Source organism: Rhinolophus sinicus, linkage group LG02 (genome assembly GCF_036562045.2).
Source record: "Rhinolophus sinicus isolate RSC01 linkage group LG02, ASM3656204v1, whole genome shotgun sequence".
In the NCBI taxonomy this organism is placed as follows: domain Eukaryota; kingdom Metazoa; phylum Chordata; class Mammalia; order Chiroptera; family Rhinolophidae; genus Rhinolophus; species Rhinolophus sinicus.
In genome coordinates this window covers 117,853,610-117,875,470 of record NC_133752.1, presented here as the reverse complement: position 1 = coordinate 117,875,470, position 21,861 = coordinate 117,853,610, and the positions used below count along the sequence as shown (strand labels likewise).

Sequence of the window (21,861 nt, the reverse complement as noted above, 5' to 3'; positions counted from 1 at the left end):
TCTTCTTCAGCAGAGAATTCCATGCAACAAAATCAAAGTTGGACCCTGCTTGATGAGGAACCACAGCAGAGTCAAAGTACAATGAAAAATAACTGAAACTTGAATAGAGAATATGGAGATAAAGATTAATCATTCAAGAATCCAGGGGTGCCAAAAAAAATGTACACAAGTGGACACTTTGGTCAACATTGCTCAAGCAGTAGTTTGCTGTAATCAGAAGTGTCTAACCACTTTGAGCACCTCTTGTGATTGCAGAAGTCAAACATGACTTGGATACATCTTTTGTTATCAGCATATATTGAGTATTACAATTTTAATAGTTTTTTCCTTTCTTAAAATGTATATACATTTTTTTGGCACCCTCTGTATTTGTGTAACTTAATTCAGCAATAACTTGAATACAGAATTTCAGAATTTTTGGAGCTATATATTTTATATAGTGTGATCTATTTTTATTTCACCCAAACTAATTTAATTATTTCTATAGTAAATTTTTAAAGAAATTGGTGTGACCCATAAAACAAAATGAGTTAATATTATCAAATCTCTTAAAACATACCAAATATATCTATATTTGAGCTTGTCATAAAATCAGACGTTTATCATTCAATCAAGTAAGAAAGACATTGAGTATAAAATTATTCCATTACTAAGGATGATACACTCCTGTCAAATAGCTTTAATCAGCAGTTTTCATACTTTAAAAGTAAAAAATAAACACTTTCTGTAAATAATATTTTACACAGCGCTACATATGTAAAGTGGAAAGAACGAGAACCTGTCTGTGAGAAGCAAGAGAAGAAGTCTGGAAAAGCTGTCTGCTCAGAACTTCCCTCTACTAACTTCTGCAAACCCTAAGGTCCAAAGCGAATCCCTAGGAGTTTACAGAGCACTGCCTGCCTAGAAGCCGTTTGTCCAGAGACTGCTTCAGGCACAAATTGGGGAAAGGTGATTTTTCTCTGTTATTTAAGTTGACAGGTAATACTAAGCACATGCATTAGGCCATGAAATAAAGAAATAATTTTATTGCTGCACAGGACCTTGATAATATACAGTGTAATAGCCACCAATTTTATAAATGAAGAAACAGGCACAGAGAATTTAATTGACTTGCCCAGTACCACACAGCTAACTAGTAGCAGAGTCAGGAATAAAATTCCTGCCTCCAAATATATGGTGATAGAAGGAGAACTGACTCTGGGTGGTGAACACACAATGGGATTTATAGATGATGTAATACAGAATTGTACACCTGAAATCTATATAGTTTTACTAACAATTGTCACCCCAATTAAAAAAAAAATTCCTGCCTCCTGACACAGTCCTAATACACTGCATGGACTTAACATAAACATATGGAGGTGATATGTTTTTTTCTAAAACACTTTAGCATAACAGGGAACATATAAAATATATTAAAAATTGATCAGGCCATTCCTTCAATAGGAGATAGAAGTATAATGTCTTCAGTGAGCTGTCAGTAATCAACGTATATTTATATTTCCTGAAGTCACTCCCTGGTGTTCAGCATGGGACAGCACTGAGAGGGTATCTACATGCCATTCCCTTGCCTCTAGTGGAGAAGCCACTGCCCAGCTGAACACTTTTGTCATTAGTCCTTTACCATCCAGCTCAGATCCTGATGAACCGCTGCCCAGCGGAAGATCCTTTAGCAGTTCCAAAGGTTTACATTTGTCATCATCAAAGTATTAAAAAAAAATGACTATTTAATATTCTCATGCTTGATCTGGTAGATCCATATTAAATTGTCACTTTTTAAATCAAAAGTAGCCAAATACTGGCAATGTTATAGGATGAGCCTATACATGGTAGCTATGTATTGGCAATTTCTACAGCTTGTTAGCTACAAAAGAGGTTTCACAACTCCGGAAGAGACAAAGTAGCAAACTTTAAATCACACCTCAATAGTTCTTACATGAGGGCATGTTGGGAATTTAAAAAGGTGCTCCACTGTATTGCTACACTTTATGTGTTCTTTACGTATTTGGCCTGTCCAGCACATAGAAATGTACCTGTAATTCTGCATTGTTTACAGATTTATTTCTGAGCTAGCTGTCTTCACTATATCCATACAATGAAAATGCTCTTTTTAAAAATTATTTTCTGAATACGATCTTATGATTGATCTTTTTGATCACTGATCTTCCTTCAGGAACCACTGTATCTGATATTCTCTCTTTTTTAATCTGAAAATATCTTCATTTATGGATATCTAATATACTGACTTATTTGACTGTTTAGAACTTTGTAGTATGCAAAATGACATCACACAGTACATGTAATGGTAGATATGTAATTTGATAATAAAGTCCTCAAGATGTAATTACTATAGAAGAGTTTCTGTAGGAGACTAGGATTGACAATACAAGATAAATTGTCACTTTCAAAGTTAGAATGAGCAAGGTTTATATAGACCATGCAGTTACAGTTCTAGACACGCTACTGTTTTTAATAGTGATGCAATGACAGTTTGGAATATCATTCAAGGTAACTGAGTGAAAATTAAACTGGGCTTTGAATAAATTAAAAAGAAATTGGGACATCCATTTATTAATATTTATCCTTTCCTGATAAAAAATGTGGAAAATCTAAGCCATTTTCTTAAGATAAACTTTGAAAACAAGTGATTCATCCTTTAAAACCTATTTCAAAGACTAACCAAACCTAATGTTAAAGCTGCTTTGTTTCAACTAATTCCCTCCAACTGCAATTTAAGATTCTTTTAGTAAATCTGTTCTTTTTCATATTTTAATTGGTGTTCACAAAGGATATTCTTAACATGGATTTCCAAGGACCAAAATTCCACTCAAGAAAGCTTGGAGGCCTGAATATTAAAGGAGAACTTCAAAGTAACAGTGAAAACAGCAAGATTGCATTTGCGTTTCAAGATTATAAGAAGAGAGAACAAATGGTCATAAACATCTGATGGGAGAATTATGGCATTCATCATGAACTTACATCATGAAATGTTTTTTTCTTTTTAAATATCTTTCCTCCATGTCTTTGGACAAAATTTGAACAATGCTGAGCCTCCAAATACAGTCTATTAAGTGTGCATTTTAAAGGCGTTTTGAATGCACAAGGTATTGAGATTCTACAACTTGACGAGAAAGGAGCTAACTTCCTCATGCCTTTAACACTCCTAAAATTTCTTGTGTCTTGTTTGTTGCTTCCCAACTCTAGATGGAATCCAGCCAGCTACTGGAATGTTTAGAAATTAAGGAAGTAGTTTAAAAAGACGGAAATTGAGGTTTTTTATCATAAAACAGGCAAAATTGAGGTTTCTGGAAAGAAGTGAAACTTCTATCTTTAAAACTGGTTCAAGAATTGGAATTCTAAAGAACAAGTGTTTCTGAAATTTTTACTCTATGCAATAGCAAACAAAATTTTCTAAAAGAAGTCTTCCTCGGTATTTTATCAAGAAAGTAATGCTCTTATTACCTCACAAGAATTCAGTCTCACATACAAAGTCATTATTTTGAACACTTATTATATCCAAGAAATGTATACATTGATTTTTAAAATCTTACCCTTCAAATAGCTCTAGGAAGCAGATATTCTCATACTCATTTAAATAAGAATTTATAGAACCATAGAAATTAAATGATCTGACCATAGTTACACAGAAAATGAGTGACTAAACCACAATTCAAATCCCAAATGAATGTTTCTCATTCCCACTCTGTGAAAGCAAGCATACTTGGATTCAATTATGTCCCCAGAAAAAAAAGACTCTTCTAATATTATATATTTAAAATAATTAGCCTGTGAGTAAGAGTGTATTAGTTTTGTCCCTTGAAATCTTTATTATTTAGGAGGCTCTGTTTTGCAATTAATGAGAGTATTTTCACTATCAATATTCCAAAACTTTAATTTAATTCTCATTATACTAATTTACATAGTAATTTTATTCCAATTTCTATTTTGCTTAATTTGACAAGAAAATTCTAGTACTAGTAAAATTTACATCAGAACTCATCTAGGAATACACTTCACCATATTGATAGTCTTAGGCATCCATTATTATGGTAAAGCATAGTGTTAAGCGAATACTAGAAATAAAATCTAGGACATATATCATAATGAAGAACGTAAGAAGCTTTGTTTATTTAGTGGTAGGAAAGATGAGTTGTATCAGTGATACTAAATGTTAGGAAGGAAAATAAGAGTATTGTAGTAACTTGAATAAATAAGCCCTAAAAATTATATTCTTATAAGAGTGTGTGTGCTCACAATAATAATCAATAGTCAACTCTGATAAGAGAATAGTAAAATGAGCATCTTAAATACTGTTATTGAGAATATAAATAGTTTTAGTGTCAATGAGAAAATAAACTACTCCCCTGTATATTTGCCAATAGTCTTAAAATATTTAAACTTTTTGCCCATATAACTGGATTTCTAGAAATCTCTTAGGATAAAAACAATCACAGATGCAGATAAAACTTATGTACAATGTTGTTGATCATGGTCTTATTTTATATAACAAAAAGTTAGAAATAGTTTTTATGCCCCACAATAGGGTAATGGCTAAAAATTATGCTAGTTTTACACATTAGATAATTATATAGCAATTGAAAGTTCTAGTTACACAAACATTTGATGGTATGATGAAGAGTAGATTTTAAAATTACTTACATAGGAACTCAATGATATGTGTACACATATACTATATAGAGAAAACAGGAAAAATCCCAAAATGTCAATAGTGGTTATCTCTAATAAAGCTTTTTTTTTTTTTATTCTTTGTTCTTGTCTATTTTTATTCCAAAAATTGTTGTGACTATGTATTGTATTTTTACCAAAATAAATCATCTTTAGAAATAGATAAGTTCTTGGAAAATTGTGCCCTTAGAGGTTTGGATGGAGGCCTCAGTACCTCGCTAGGGTGATTCCAAGGAAACCAACACCCACTGTGAATGTCCATCCCAATGTGGCTACAGCTGCTCAGGTCCACATTCAAGGTTCAAGGACATTGCTTTATCCCAGTCCGACAGTGCCTGAGCACTTTGCACCTGCCTCTGTTTGGAAAACTTCTATAAGAAATAATGCTATAGAAAGTGTGATGATTATTTTCTTTCTTATTTATCTCATAACAACTGGATGTAAGTATTGTGACTTAAGTAGAGCTAATGGACTGGACAGAGTGGTTCTAAGAGTTTTTAGTTTGCAATAAATACTTTATATACATTATCTCTTTGCACCTGCATAATAACACATTGTACAAATTAGGAAACTGAAGCTCTTGGAGACTATCTGATTTGCCCCTAGAACCATGGTAAGTGAGAGGAAGAGTAAGAAGTCTGTACTCTTTCTACTACATGTATTGGGGAATGCCTTTGAGTTTCATTATGTGCATAGTGTCAGAAATATAATCACCTTGATGCGTAACTTTTCAGAGTAACTGAACTGACAAGGACTCATGTATAGGGTAAAATGGGGTCAAGCTCTGCTTTCCTAAGACAGTCCTCACACTTTAGACAGAGAACATAGAATGAATGTGTTGTTGAACGTACGTGTGTAGTGGAAAGCATTCTGAACTCACTCATGCTTGAATAAATAGAGGCAGGCTCACTGCATTTTCTTTGTTTTACATACACAAATAAGAGTCTAAAATATAATTGAAATCTAAAATACATTCAGGCTTAAATTAGTAATTACTCAAACTCATTTGCATATTACCTCTACAAATCCAGATGGTCTTAATATAAAACTATATACAGAAATGGTTTTAATTTATTTATGTCCACAAATTTATGTTGGAAATACAGATAAATTCTACACCATTACATTCAAATAAGCTAAATAAAATACAAGAGTGACTGCAAAGGGGCAGATGATATTATATCTGTTAGAGTTATGCTTTGGAGAAATCTACTTTTCTGTACACAGTGGGACTCATTCCAGGTAGCAATTCAAAGCTGTATTTTTTTAGTTCAGAAAAATCACAACAAAATCTCTGTTTGCTAATTTTTTTGTTTTTGAAAAAATCAGTCCCATATATATTTATATATTTATATATTTATTATTTATCAAATAAATGAATATACAGCCCATTAAAGAGCCACTAGGTCTAAATCCACTATTTTAATCAATGCTGATAGGAGCACTTGGGCTGATTTCAAGGAAACTTCCTGTTATAATTGACAGCCTTCTCCAAATACTCCAGAATGTTATTTTAAAGGCCTTAGGAATTAAAATTAAAACAAATGCTTTAAGCCTTTTCAAAACTGTCCCAGAAAGTAAAAGCCAGTAAGTGCCTGCTCTCCAGAACATTATGGAGAGCTGCCTTTGGCTGAATTTGAGAATATCTCTTTAATGTGAGCAACTAGAAAAACTATGATTGAATAATGCTAAACAACCCTCCTCTGAAGATTCAAAATCAAACTTAGGGTTATTTAATCAGCAATACTAATTCTAAAACAGAAAATAGTCCTTATACATTTAAAGTCAGTATATATTACTTTTAAAATATAATTTGGCACACATAGCATTATGATTAAGTAAAATTAATTCTCCTTTAATACTGCTTTAACAGAACAAAGCAAAGCAAAACATTGTTGTCACACAGCACCCTAACCATTTGTCCCTACCATCCTTTCCTTAAGGAAAGAGGGTTGCGGGGTTGTCCCTCTTAGGGGTTGAGTTTTATAGGTTTCCTCTCTTGGTCCCAGTATGCTGGGTCTGCAGTCAAAGACGAGTAAGATTCCTCAAGGGAGGAACGACTTAAGCCAGACGGGACCCCAGGGACCCCCATGAGCTAATGTGAAACTAGGAGGATGCCCCTCCTCCAATGCTTTCTGGAAGCTGCTGACGCATGCTTCTGATGTCCGGCACCCTATTGTGCTAAGGAACGTTAACTGAGCGAACTTATCTCGCTTCCTGCTTAGCTCATGAGGTAATTGCTCTGAGAAACCTACTCCCCCAGGGGTTGTACACACCGCACCTTGATCATGTGGGGACAGCATGCACAGGTTGCTTTGGGACAATATGATTGGGTATTGGAAATATGCTAATTGTATCAGTGGTGTGAGAGTCTTGCAGACCCTGCCCAGAATCATGTGATGCCTATTGTAAAAAAAACAATAAATACCCACGACGACCCGATTCGGGGCTCCAGGCCCTTGAGGCTGTGAGTCCCTTGGTCCTCTGTGGTTTCTTTGCATTCAGTGTCTCTTGTCTCTTTATTTCTATAATAGAATTTAGCCCTTGCCGCCTCCCTCGCTTTCCCCACTGCTTGTGTTGTGCAGGTCGCAACAAAACATGACCTATCTCAATCAACTATTACTTTCATTAGCTTCTTTTCAAGAGCTATAGCTTAATAAATGTTACTTTTCTCCGATAAAATTCTAGACATTTACGTAAGTATAAATGGCGACATTTTTCTTAAAAGATTAACATAATTTAAATTTAATATGCTCAGTGTATATCAAATAAAGTTACCTTAAGAGTCTCACATTTTTTCCCATCTTATATTTTAATACACAAATAAATATATTTTAAACCTAATTTTTTTTTAAGAATTAGGTTTAAAATGTATTTATTTAAGAACTGACTGTAAAGTTCTGAATAATAGTGATAACTTTTCCCAACAAAATATTTGTAGAAGTGATTTGGAGTAGGAGGTCCAAATGGATTATTCTAGTCTAATCCGATGCTTCAGAGAAGAGTAAACTGAGGCTCCAAAGTTACGAAACTCAGAATATGGTTCTCAGATCCTGCCTCTCTATCTTTTCCCTCCAATGTTGATCTCCAGCTACACAATAAATACTAAAAAAAAGTTAAATTGACTTCATTTTTAAAAGTAAATGCCTTAAAACTTCAAAAGGGTAAGGTTTCTGTCTCTTTAATACCTCCGTCCCGCATAGGTATGAGCTGAAAAGAAAATTCCATAATGCAATTTCCATAATGCATTAGAGAGGCATGCCATAGATCAAAAGCAAGTATAATATACATATTGTTTCTTTCTAGACTCTGAGTTCAAGACAAAACTCAAAAAAGCACCAATCTGCCTTTTACTCTTTATTCATTACAATGATATACTGAAATAATAGATGTCAAAATAATTACATTTACAGAAGATGCTCTCAGTGGAGTGCAATAAATTGATATTTTTGAGCTAGTAATATATGTTGTTTTAGTTCATATGAGGAACTGCATTATTTTTCCAATGTTTTTAAGAAAACCTAGATAAGATATAAATTAAGGTGACCATCTCAATGAGGACCTAGGAAATTAATTAGTGGCCTTTACTGTTCCATTGTAATCAGTGAGACTTTTTTATTATAATTAGATATTGGTCAGTGTTTAACATGCCAATATAAATATTACCCTATCTCCATGGTTCTATTCACCTATTTGATCAAGTAACAATGGCTTATCTAGCACCACATATAAAGCTTTCATAAAGAGGGATATGAGACATTACTCACTTATTTTTATATTTCATTCTCAAAAAGTAAGGTGGAAGATTTGAATTTTTGTTTAGAGAGAATTAGAGGAGAATGATTAGATCTCTTAGCACAGGAAGCTGCATTTGGCTCTTTTATTTTCCTCTAATTTTTCCATGAGATGGGGATAATTGTAGGAAGTTGAAAATAATGGCACAGAACTTCAGAGATTTCTGATTTTTTAATGTATTTTGTATTTTGAGCACTAGAACTTTTTCTCAATGAAAATCTTAAGCAGAGCTCCAATGTGTAACAGAGGTAAATGTTGAGCTGTCATCTCTGAAGTGAATTGGGAGAGATCAGAGTCCAGGGAAATCCAACCCATTGTCTCTGTTGCATTGGCATCTTTACAGAATCTCAGTTCTTCGTAGAATGAAACCTTACAAGCATGCTTGTGAATGATACAAAAGACTAGGAGAATAAGTGAAGGAGTTAGTCTATGAGTGTTATTACCTTGCTATGTTAATACATATTATTTATAATAGATAAACAAATCTGCAGGAAGTCTGAACCATAAAAACAGAAATTTGAGATAGAAAATGGCTAAGACTATTGACTTAACCTAGAACTGAAAATGAATTAATGAGGAACATTCTAAATGAAATATGTACATATCATGGTTACATTAAGTTTAGAAAGAAGGATTAGTAATAAGAATTATTAGCTACTTTAATAGTTGCTCAATAAGTCTACTCTAGTAATTAAACATCTCTTTTTAAAAATTAATTATTCATGTGTTTGGAAATTTTTGTGTCTGTCTGAAAATGATTGAACAGAAAAAAAAAGGCCTAAGATCTTAATATTTGGAACTACTTTGTGTTAGTAGATTAATAAAAGTCCAAGCTATAAAACTAAAAATAATGTGTTTATGAAGAATCATTCTTTATATTCATTTTAATAATTAGTAGTAATAGGAAATGCCTCTCTATTAAGAAGAGAAAGTCATTTTCACATTAGAAATGATTTATATTAATGGAAATTGTTAATATATTTACTAAATTTAATCAGGATATTGGTATATTAGCCCGTATATTTAGGTCTTAAGAAGACCTTCATTATGTTTTTCTCCTAAAAAAAAAAAAAAGGTAGAAGAGAAAGCGTCACCAAATGTCCATTCTAATTTTTTTCTCTGCTTCTCTAAATTGAATTTGGTAACCAAGACACATGACCATTTGGCTAGAGATTGTATTTCCTGTTCTTCCTTGCACTAAATGACTATGTTTGGGCCAGTGGGGGCCTGCAAAAACATGTGCAACTTCTATATTATTTTCTTAGAGATAAAGCTGCTGTCCCAATATATCCTTGTTTCTCTTATTCTTGGCCAAGAACAGCAGCTGTAGTAGGTCTTAGAACCAAAGATGGAAGCCATATGTTAAGATGATATAGCCAACTGATCCATCAGAGGCCTTGTGGACCACACACTTACTATTAGGGAAAAAGATTCTCCTAATTCAAGGCCCTGTATTTTGAGGTTTCTTTGTAATAAATCTTTAGCCTATGCCTTAGCTATGAGGCATAGTCTAAGTGAACTTTGTGTCATAAGAGGTGTGCTGCCATAAAAAAAATAGGTGGCATTGTCTTAGAGGTTGAGTTGTAGACTACAAGGAGACGAATATTACAAGCTGGAAAGCTCGTGGCCTTTATTATAGGATGGCAAAATATTTAGCAAAGCTGTAAATAAAGGAAGGTGATACCTATGAATTATTTTGCTCTAAGGGAGATTATCAGGAAAAGTCTAAATGTTTATTTATGTTAGCAATACTTTCAGCCAAATACAAGAGAGGAAAGCGTGTGTAAGGATGCCAGTGTGAGAGATAAAAAGGAATAGACCTTGCTTAGAGAGTTTGTCCCTGACAGAAATCTAAACACTAACTTGAGATGCTTGACTAGTACCTCTTATAAAAGAAAAATCCCTTGATTATATGTCCCAACTAGCAGATGATAAGACTTTGTTATAGGCTGAAAGTTTGTGTTCCCACCAAATTCATATGTTAAAACTCAATATCCAATGTGATGGAATTAAGAGATGGGGACTTTGGGAAATTGTTAGATCAAGATGGTGGAAACCTCCTGATTGGGGCTGGTACCTTTCTAACAGTGACCAGAGAGCGCTCCCTTTCCCATTCCACCATGTGAGGACACAGTGAGAAGATAACTGTCTATGAACTAGGAATTAGACCCTCACAAGACACCAAATCTGCCAGCACCTTGATCTTAAACTCCCTAACCCTCAGAAATGTGAGAAACAAATATTTGTTGTTTAAGCCACCTTGTCTATGGTATTTTGTTATAGTGACCTGAGTAGACTAATACGTGCTCAGAGCCTTTCTCAAGAGCTTCCCATTTGTGCTTCTCAGATAGATGGTGGGAGCTCTGCCCAGTTACAAAGATCAGATAAAATTGTGTTAACTTTTCACCATTACCTCTATTTTCAGTGAAATAATCGTAGAACAGAAAGCAGAAAACAGGAGTGAAAACTTTCCAGGTTTTGGAGAGATCATCAAGTATGACAATTTTTATGTGGAATCTGAGTGGAAAGCAAATAGAAAGAAGCCTCACTTTTTAAGGGAAATCAATATTGAAAAAAGAAAACAAAAAAAACCTAGGTTTGGCCTACAAGCAAGACCTTATATTCCCAAATGTGTATCAGCAAAAAGCAGGCTATGAAAACTATACAGCCCCAAAGAGAGTGTACCTTCCAAAACTCATTTTGAATTTGGCCACAAAGTACAATGGTCAAGGGAAAACTTCCAGAGGGTTCCAGATAGCCTGAAAGACAGTGGTCAAGACAGTGATCCAGGAGAGCAAAATCAGAGTGAGCTAATCAAGTAATGGGGTATTTCAAAGCTTCTACACATCAGGATATAACTACTATCAACCACTAAGTGCTCTGTGTTTTCTAGTGCTATCTATTAATGGATTATTTTTCGACTCCGTTGTATGTTATATGATGGTTCTGAGGAAGGTGAATATGATCTGTCTATGTGAACAAGACTATGCAGAGGGGCAGACTATTGTTAACAATCTCTCAACATCTGTTCTGCTTTTATCTCTCTTAGTACTTCATGTGTGTTTAAGGCACAGAGCAGGCACGAGATATCCAGGAAGAGATTGCACTTCCTAGCATTGCTAGCAACTAGGGTAGTCATATGATTAAGTTTGGGCCAATGAAATGTGAATGAATGCTACATGTGAATGAATGAGTGAACATTGAAAACTATCCCCAATTACAGGAGGAAAATGCTAAAAGCTAAAAAGGAAAAGTATATGAATTAAAATTATGATATAGTGAGAAAAACCACAGCTTCCCACTTAAGATTGAAATTATAACCCAAAATTCTCTTTAAATTGATACTAAATCTCCACAGTGAACTAACAATCAATAGATAAGTTAGAGTACATCATATAACTTGAGTTACTCCTGATTTCTAACTTTAACCCAATTAGAAGGGAAGGTATTTGATTTGAAATTAAACATTTTTATTCTTTTTGTTTCTTCATGTTCACAAATTGAGCATAAATTATTTAAAAAAAAAGGCATGCTAACATTAAGCAGCTAATCAGAATTAGTTTTTGCCAGTTCAAATTTTTGAACATCTACTCTAGATATTCAGTGTCTTATTTTTACTGATTTTTAGAATTTATCAATATGCTTTTTCATTTTGCTTGTCATGGCTTATTTAATTACACGTTTCTGAATTTTAAATTGCAAAACGTACTCAGTATGTTCTTTTTCAAATTTTATAGAAAACTGCAGGTACAGATGGTCCATTAATAGCAATAAAAAGGCAAATTAAAATTATGTAAAACTCTTTGGAAAGCAATTCATTCCACAGCTATCTCAAGGAAAGTGTCTGTGTTTAAAATCTAATGTGATGAGACTTCCTGCTGATACAAGAAGTCATCCTAAAAGAAGTGTTGTATAATCTGAATTTTCCACTTTTGGCAAGAAGGATAGACTACCTAATTAATTTTAATAAACAATAGCTGTGAATAGGATTGCAACTTGTCATAGTTAGGTCCTAATTCTTTATGTGATGTGATAGACAATGACACTCAAAACCACACATTTCTGAATCCTGTGTCTATTAATGCCCTATTGATGCGATAGAACTTTGCTGTTATCCAGAATTATTATGCTTATTAATATTTCTGTAGGAATAGTGGTTTCAGAAGCTTTTGGTCGAATGGGGCACTGAGATGCAGTGGATACCAATAAATTTTGGAACCAAAACACACGGGTTCAAATCTTCCCTACATTCTTTTTTATTTGTGTCTGATTGGAAATATCTCTTAATCTTATTTTTCAGCTATAAAATGATAATTAAGGACCAGTCTTTAAAGAGTTGTAAAGATATCATTCTAGATGTAAAAATACTTTATATATTTTAAAGTTCAAGCAAATATTAATTAGTATTATATATCTGAATTGGGAAGAGAGAAGGCAAGATAAACTATTAGGTTGTTGCAAAAGTAATTGCTGTCTAAAAGGTTAAAAATAATTGCAAAAACCACAATTACTTTTGCACCAACCTAATAAAAGACTTGCCTTCTGATGCAACTGATTGTGCCATTGAATTAGTTTGTCTTAGAGGTGTGAAGAACAACATGAAGAAAAACTGTGTCAGTGACAGAAAGGAGAAAAAATGACAGCTTTCTGAAGAGGAATAGAAGAGATAGAGTAGCAAATTGGAGAAAGACTTGGGAAGGAAGAAAGAAGGTGCATGTTTAAGAAAGATATATGAGGTCTGACAATTAAGTTTGTTAACTCATCCTAGAAAAAGTGCTACATACCTCATCGCTGAATATCACTACAGTCACCTTTGAAGTTCTCCCCTTGGGAAGCTATGCACTGATGCCAGTGCCTAGTCCACCCTTCAAAGCAATTTGGGAACTCTTTCTGGAATGGCCATCAGAGCTGTCATCATATTTCCCTCGATGTCCTGAATATCATCAAAATGTCTTCCTTTCAATATTTATTTTAGCTTTGGGTAAAGAAATAAGCCATTGGGGGCCTGATCAGGTGAGTAGGGAGGGTGTTCCAATACAGTTATTTGTTTACTGGCTAAAAACTCCCCCACAGACAGTGCCATGTGAGCTGGTGCATCATTGTGATGAAAGACCCACCAATTAATTACTGGCAAAAAGTTCAGGTTGTCTAACTTTTTCACAAAGGCATTTTAGCACTTCCATATACTAAACCAGGTTAACTGTTTGTCCAGTTGGTACAAATTCATAATGGATAATCCCTCTGATATCAAAAAAGGTTAGCAACATCATTGCAACAAAGTTCATGAACTTAATTGTCTGACCTCAGTATGAGTAAATGAATAGACCTCCACTGATGCCTTGTCAGAATACTAACATGGAGGAGAAAGACTATGGCCCAGTAAAGAATTCTGATAGATTACTCTCTTTCAGAAATTTATTCTGTTGATACCCCCAACTGTGAGCTTACCTATATGAGTGAAAGGATTAGGTTAAAACTTTACAAGATACATCCATTTTTAAAGTATTTAGCCAATAGGTGTGAAAATGTCATTCTTCAATGAGAATTCATTTTTGGAGATTGAAGGACCAAAAATATTTCAATTAAGGAGCATAATCAGGTTATATCTGACCAACAAAGAAGAAAGCAGGGTACCTAAAATTTTCTAAAGCAGCTGTGTGGTAATTATACCATAAGCATGTGTGTGCGTGTGCATACACACGTGTGTGTGTGTTTCTCAGTATTATGTCTTCATTTTATTCAGCAATTTAAAAGAACCTTAATTTCCTGGCAGCTATTGGAATTTATTGTGCACCAGGATGCTGAAATGCTGAGTTTAGAGCCACTTCCTCTGTTGCTTTTTAATAATGTTGCAGTTGAATTGCATTCCTCGTACACAAATCTATGTGAGGTAAAAAAAAGAAAAAAAGAAAGAAAAGAATAATAAAGATAAACCATTCTGTATTCATAGTACAAAAGGAACTGTATACTGAACAGCCTCAATTCATAGTATGACTCTGGAATTCTGATATGAAGTCAATCCAAAGAACGGTGTTTTTCCGGGGACCCATTTTCTCTTAGCTTATCACTTAAAACCCTTTGAAAGATTTCACAGGGATTAATGGTCAGTGCCTGGGGAGGAATTGGGGCTGTTACAGCACTGCTGAGCTCTGCTGACACAGACTTCATTCTTTTGCGTTCTGGTGTACCAGGCACACATTTTTAGCCTTCATCACTACCCTAAAGAGATAAAAGCCTCTTGAAGTCAGTGGGAGATTCATTTTAAAATTAGTTCTGTAGGAAGCAGAGTAATTTGAGAAACTGGGCTGCAGATAGTATTTGAATAAGGCAGATATACACAATGACAACTTTATTATTTGAACTCTCATTTTGTTGTGTGTGTGTGTGTGTGTGTGTGTGTGAGAGAGAGAGAGAGAGAGAGAGAGAGAGAGAGAGAGAGAGAGAGAGAGAGAGAGAGACATTGCATTTGAGCCCTTTTTCCTTCAGTAACTTCCATAGTTCAGGAAGCCTCCCAGTATTTGTACAATACCCGTGTGCATATAACTTTGCATAAATATCAAAACAGATGCCCATCAGAACAGACTGAGAGTAAGCTCTCCATGTACTTACATGTATTCATGTCCTCAAAATATGGTTTGTTGATGTTAGTTATGGCATGGTCTTCATTGGAAGCAACTGATGTATTAAAAGGGTTTTTTCTGAAACTGGATTTTAAGAATCTAAAATGGAGCAAAAATAAGGAGTATTATGCATTGGGAAGAAATCAAGACATACTGCCCTTTTCATACCTCAAACTTTCAGCAATAGCTAAGATAAGGGAAGATACCAGGAGCCCACACACCATGTAATTCACCTGTTGCTACATGTCAGGAAGGGGGAAAAAAGTTTTCTTTTGAAACTCCCCAGTAATTGACATGTTATGCAAAAAATGAAAAATGCATTATTTCAGTCCTTCACTCCACCATGGATCTGATCAGTCTGCTTTCATAAAAGTGTGTAACCTGTTTCTCCACTTGGAGTAACAGTTTAGTAATTGCAGGGGAGCATCTCCAAAGGGTGAGTTCTGGGGGAAATCAGAATCACCAAGAGATGCCTTGCAAAAGAATTACAGAAGAGACACCTTCACAGATGCTTACTATGAAAGCAAGTACAGGTGGCTGTGAAGAGGAAAATGTGTAGGTCTTCACTTACCAGATTAATAAACGGCAGACCACTGAAAAATTTAACCCAGTGTCTCTGGTTGCCACTAGCTCACTCTAAAGAGAGGAACAAAGTAAAACTCAAGGATTAATGTGGCTGTGAGTCTCTATATTTTCCAAACTTGGCTTTGTGGAGGATTTGAGTTCAAGGAGGAGTATTAAAGGATAGGAGACAGTTACTCTGGAAGAATGGGTTATTGTGAAGGGCTTTGGGCTTAGAGTCAATGGTATGAGCATGTCACATAAGCAGGAAAGAGGACAACAAGCAATGCAGTGTTACCACCTGAATGTGGCAAGAGATTAGGCTGGAGAGCCAGAAGTCTTATAAGCTATCGTATGTATATTTACACAAACGCATGGATACATGTATTTGCATATAAGGGACACAATATGTGCACATACGCAAATAAGCATAGCTTCCATAAATCTTTACTTTTGCTCTCACTTTCCCTTGCATCCAAATCTCTTCACACACAAGAGCTGAATGATTTGCTTACTCCTTGCCATCTCTTTCATTTCATAGATCCTTGCATAACGCTTTATCTGCAGTAGATTCTCCATCAAGATATGTTTACTAACACTGGGGCCAAAGTGTCTCCAAATGGTTTGGATTTCACCTTGGGAGACAGCAACACAATTGACATGCACTGGCACAGCTAAGTGATAAAGAAAAATCAGACACACTTGCAATTAGCCAAGAAGCATGAGTTACCTCCTACAAGGGGCCAAGGACATGGCTGGGCTCCTCGCATCATTATTTAATTTCCTATTTATCAGGTGGTCTTTGGAAGAATCACCTGACTTGTTTGTAGAAGAAAATGGATGCCTTTAGGCCAACAAGAAAAGAACTTACACACACAATGCAACATATAGATGATGTATTATAGAAATGTACACTTGAAACCTATATAATTTTACTAATCATTATCACCCCAATAAATTTAATAAAGAAAGAAAAAGAACTCACTCTCAGGGGGAATAAAGGAAAAGATATAAAAGTTTGAATCGAGAACAGTGAGCCAGATTTGAAGATAGCAAAAGTGTTTGTGAATACAGCATGAATATATGATGAGTAGAAATAAATGCATGTTACCTTACAGTATGCAATGGGGTTGCGCACACTGGGATAGCTGAATTACGTATATCAATGTACTCAAAACCTCTACGAAAAATTAGGATGATATTTCTGTCAAGTCACGTATGTCTTTCCGTGGAGAAGTTAACTCCCAAAGAGCCTACACTGATTTATTCTTTAAGCAAAAATGGCAGAATAAATACAACTATAATGTTAATTAACAACTGGCTCAAAGTTCCCTTAGGGAGAAAACTATCTAGTTTAGGAAAACACCTTAATAGTCTGCTTTAGATGTATGAGCCCTAAGGGCATGTTTTGGAAGGATCCTATAGGGAAAAAAAAAATTATCTGTCCAAAAATTTAAAAGGAAACAAAAAATAGGAGAAAGCAGAAAACAACACCTTACCCTCTCTGAAGGGGGCAGGGGAGAGAGCCCACTGCTAGAGATTTGGGTAGTGATTAATCGCCATTACTTTTGGAAGGTCTTTATGACTACAAAAAGTGACAGACAATTGTCGGTCACAAATGTGCCTTGTGGTGCCCTGTTTGTCCTTGACCTATGACCCTCTAGATTCAGTTCTTCACCCTGGCTGCTGGACATTCTGACCAACAGTGTCCCCAGGACCACCAACAGATGCTTAACTAAGGACCACCTGTGGTGGTAGCTACACAGAGACAACAGCTTCCAACAGACCTCTCTACAAACATCCCTTCCATAGTCCCATCTCCGTGGCTGGACTTGCATGGCTTCTTGTCGTGCAGGGCATCTTGTGGGGTCTCTGGTCCCACTCCCCACATAAGACGCAGGACATGGTGAGGCTGAAAACGAACACCCATGGATCCATAGGTAGGGGAGTCATACCACTATATTCTCGCTGGCGGCTGGGTTGGAGACACAGGAAGCAGGAGCCACACTGTTTGCAACCCTCACTCCGCCGCTTGTAGGCTCAGCCACCATCTTCTTGCTAGCCCCCATTTTTCTGCTAGCGTTGCCACAGCAGTTATATTAGTGGCCAATGGCTCACTGGTTACAGCTGACAGCCAACTAGCCACAGCTGATGGCCATGCAATCACAGTTGGCCATTTACTACCTGAGCCAGCACTTTTCCACGTGAGGCTGAGAGCCAGGAAACTGCACTCCTGGCTCTGTCCCCACACTTCTCCAATTCTCTTTGTAAACTTCAACTTGTCCTCTTGCACCAGTGCTTCGAGAAACTGGTTAAAGACTCTTGCTGATCCTCTAACTCACTGGGTAAGACCTTAACTTTTCCAGCTCTTCAGAAATTATGTAAGACCTATTTCTTATAACAATTAATTCTTAACATTCAAAATGATTCAGCTTCCTTGATGGAACCCTGGCTAATTTGTAATTCAGACTTTTAGAAGTGGGGTGTTTTTAGTTCAAAAGCCTAAAACATGTGGCAATGGCTTGAGAATTGGTGGCAGGTGGAGGCTGGAAAGGCAGCGAGAAATGTATTAGGAAAGGCTGGGAAAATGGCCAAGACACATTTTGGAGGATGGAGAAAAGATGACCCATATTATGTTGTAGAGAACAAAAAGTGTGAAAAGACTTGCCTGCAATAATGGGCAAGTCAGAAAATGTACCTCATGAACCTGTAGATCTGGCTATCTATCTCCATTTCTACATAGAATGTTGAAAGTGCCAACTGGCTTCTAGCTATAGATAAGGAATGGGAAGATAAAGATAGATCAAAGAAGTAACCATTCTGTTTATAAGCAGAATGTAGAAGAAATATGGAAATCCCAGAACTTATTAGGCTGAAAAATAAAACTGTCTTTCATTCTAACTATTGGCAGCCAGTAAGAAATTCTCAAAGTGAAATGAAGCCTGGGGCCAAAGATCAAGTCAAGGGCTTATCTCTAAGGCCCCTTGTTAATACCTCTGAAAAATTTAAGGTGACATCACACATGTAAGCCCAGGCAATATGATAAAGAAACACGCTGCCAACCCACAGAATTGTGAGAAATAATAAGTCATCAGGTTTTTAAGCCACTACATTTTTGGAGTGATTTGTTGCCCAACTCACAAATTCAAGAGTTATCTCTAATTAATTTCCTTAATATAATATATTTTGAACCAAAGTCTACTTGATACATAAATCTAAACATGGGCAGCCTGACTTTCCCTTTCTTTTTACTCCAGATAAGTTAAATAATTCAATTTTCATAAAGGTATTACTTATATTTTAATTTGTAACCCAATTTCTGCCATCATTATACTATGCAATTCTTCATAATGACGTACCCCTTGCAGATAATACATATTTTCATTGTAATGGGAGGTTTCCTAGAGGTAACGTGTCCAGTGGTTGAATACATCATCACTAGACACTGTCGTGCACGGTGGCCTGTGGGGTCTCTGCTCCCACTCCCTGCACAAGAACACAGGTGTTCTGTGGGGTGGCATGCGGGGTCTCTGGTCCCGCTCCCCACATAAGAACGCAGGACATGGTGAGGCCAAAAAGGAACACCCATGGAGCCATAGATAGCGGAGTCATACTACTATATTCTCGCTGGTGGCTGGGTTGCAGAAACAGGAAGCAGGAGCCACACTGTTCGCAACCCTCACTGCACCGCTTGCAGGCTCAGCCACCATCTTCTTGCTAGCCCCCATTTTTTCTGCTAGTGTAGCCACAGCAGTTATATTAGTGGCCAGTGGCTCACTGGTTACAGCTGACAGCCAACTAGCCACAGCTGATGGCCAACCAATGACAGTTGATAGCCATTTACTACCTTAGCCAGCACTTTTCTATGTGAGGCCAAGAGCCTGGAAACTGCTCTCTGGGACTCTGTCCCCACAGACACCATAGTTTGAATTAAAAAAAAACAACAACAACACAAAAAAACTGCTTGATATGTCGACTGCTGATGAGTTGATAGTTTACCATGTCACTTACTTAATCTTTATATTTCCCTCAGAACCAGAATATAGATAGAGACTTTGAAACTAATCAAAAAATGTTCATTGCTTACTTTTTAATTCTTAGACATGATGAGTTTCATACAATGGCTGAATGAATTGTTGGAGCAAGTTAATTCTTAATTGAAAAAAAAATTTTCATCATTGTTTATCATCCAATATTGGACTCAGTTTGGAAAATCTTTACAGAAAATGCAGATGGAAGGTTGTCAGTGGTACCCAAAAGATATTAGGTATGGTTTTTGATTTTTTTTTTAATTATTGAAGCTTTGCTATAATCAGGCTGACAGTATTTTTTTCATGATAAAAATGTTATTCAAAGGCAAACTGCAGGTGAAGAAAGTTGGATGACTAGTAAATCTCTATAACACATAGATGCTTTTCACTAATAAGGAACATAAAGAAGATCATTCTTTGTGTTTCAAATGAATTATTTCCAAATATAAATGGCAAAGAGTACCATCTAAGTAGAGGTAAAATGAGAAACTTCTAGGATGATTTAGAGGAGAAGACAATTCACACATGTTCATGGTTACGAGTCAAAGTGTTCAATGAAGGAGCCTTAGCCAGCTAAGTTCCATAGCTGTTTCAATGCCTTGTCTAGTTTCTAAAACACTTGAAAAAGAAAAACAAAAAACAAAACAAACATATATTAGTTTAGTAAATGTAGAAGAAATTTAAACCTATAGCCTTTGGTGTGAATTTCTGGAAGAGTTGGGTACCACCCTCATACAGTTATCAATTATCACTCATGACATCAGTCAGCCTCTTGGAAAAGTCTAAGGGAGGCTTTTGGAAAACTAAGTGCCTTATGTGAAAACCTAACTTATTTGACTTAGCTGGCACAACAAGTATGAGAACTTAGAAGTCATTCTTACAACTGATTAATCACATTTCTTTCCTTGAAAATCCTCCTAATTTCCAGAATTCTTTTAGATGAAAGCTATTTACATAAGGGAATATTTACAGCTATAGAAATATTTATAATCATAGACTTGAAAAAGGAAAGGAAAAAATATTAGAGACGATGAAAGAGGGATTAAGAAAGTGGTAATGAAATGAAAAGTCAGTGAAATGAAATAAATTTATGACACATTCATTCCTTGAGGCTGGCTTTCTTACCTTTATAAAAATATCAGGGATGCTCCAGGTAATGGCAGAACTCTGGTGACTCTAGGTCAAGTGATTTAGCACTTACAGTGTATTGATTGGGCTCCGCGTCTAGGAAGATGGAACTCATGACCAAAATAAGATGTATATTTTCTACCTCTAAAAGAAGGAGATGGACTAGTTGATGTTTTCCATTTCAAGCCCCAAAGTAGAGGCCTAGCCCAAAGTCAATTTATCTACACTGGAAACAATAATCATTTTTAAAATTCATCATTCAACACCATTAGGGATCTCCTCTGACCACTGATCATAATGGATTTCTTGTTATCATTTTCATCTGGAATCAATGTCCAATAATCCCCTAAGTTCAATGTGCATCCCTGTCATGCGGGAGACCCTGCTCGCTGCACCATTTGTCGTGCAGGGAGGCCTCTGCTCCCGCTCCCCACACAAGAATGCAGGATATGGTGAGGCCAAAAAGGAACACCCACGGAGCCATAGGTAGGGGAGTCATACCACTATACTCTCTCTGGCGGCACTATACTCTCACTGGAGGCTGGATCCACACTGTCCGCAAACCGCCATCCACGCTTGCCAGCCCAGCCGCCATCTTCTTGCTAGCCCCCATTCTTTTTGTTCTGCTAGCATAGCCACAGCAGTTATATTAGTGGCCAATGGCTCACTGGTTACAGCTGACGGCCAACTAGCCACAGCTGATGGCCATGCAATCACAGTTGATGGCCATTTACTACTTGAGCCAGGCACCTGTCTATGTGAGGCCGAGAGCCTGGAAACTTCTTTCTGGGGCTCTGCCCCCACAATCCCTTTTACTGGTTTGCAGTTTCCCAAATAACTATTTGTACATTCCTTTAGATAAAGCTATTTCACAGGTGTACTTGTGATGTGATTTTAAGGTCCTGCATGAGGTATGTCCATTCATACCTTAAATTGATACTCAGGTCTTAGATATGAGGAAGGGCCATGATTTTTGAAAATGGTGACTCAAGTCAAGCCTCTCTTCAAGTCAAGGTGGTTGTACATTTTGCCCATGAACT

At 36.1% G+C, this 21,861-nt stretch overlaps 1 long non-coding RNA gene across 1 annotated transcript in view; it reads right to left on the bottom strand.

Annotated features, from left to right (window-relative positions):
• Positions 1–21,861, bottom strand: part of LOC141568515 (uncharacterized) — a 77,601-nt gene that overhangs the window by 39,370 nt on the left and 16,370 nt on the right. The window contains exon 2 of the long non-coding RNA XR_012491671.1: positions 15,091–15,200. This is a non-coding gene — a long non-coding RNA (uncharacterized LOC141568515). The remainder of the gene's footprint in view (positions 1–15,090; positions 15,201–21,861) is intronic.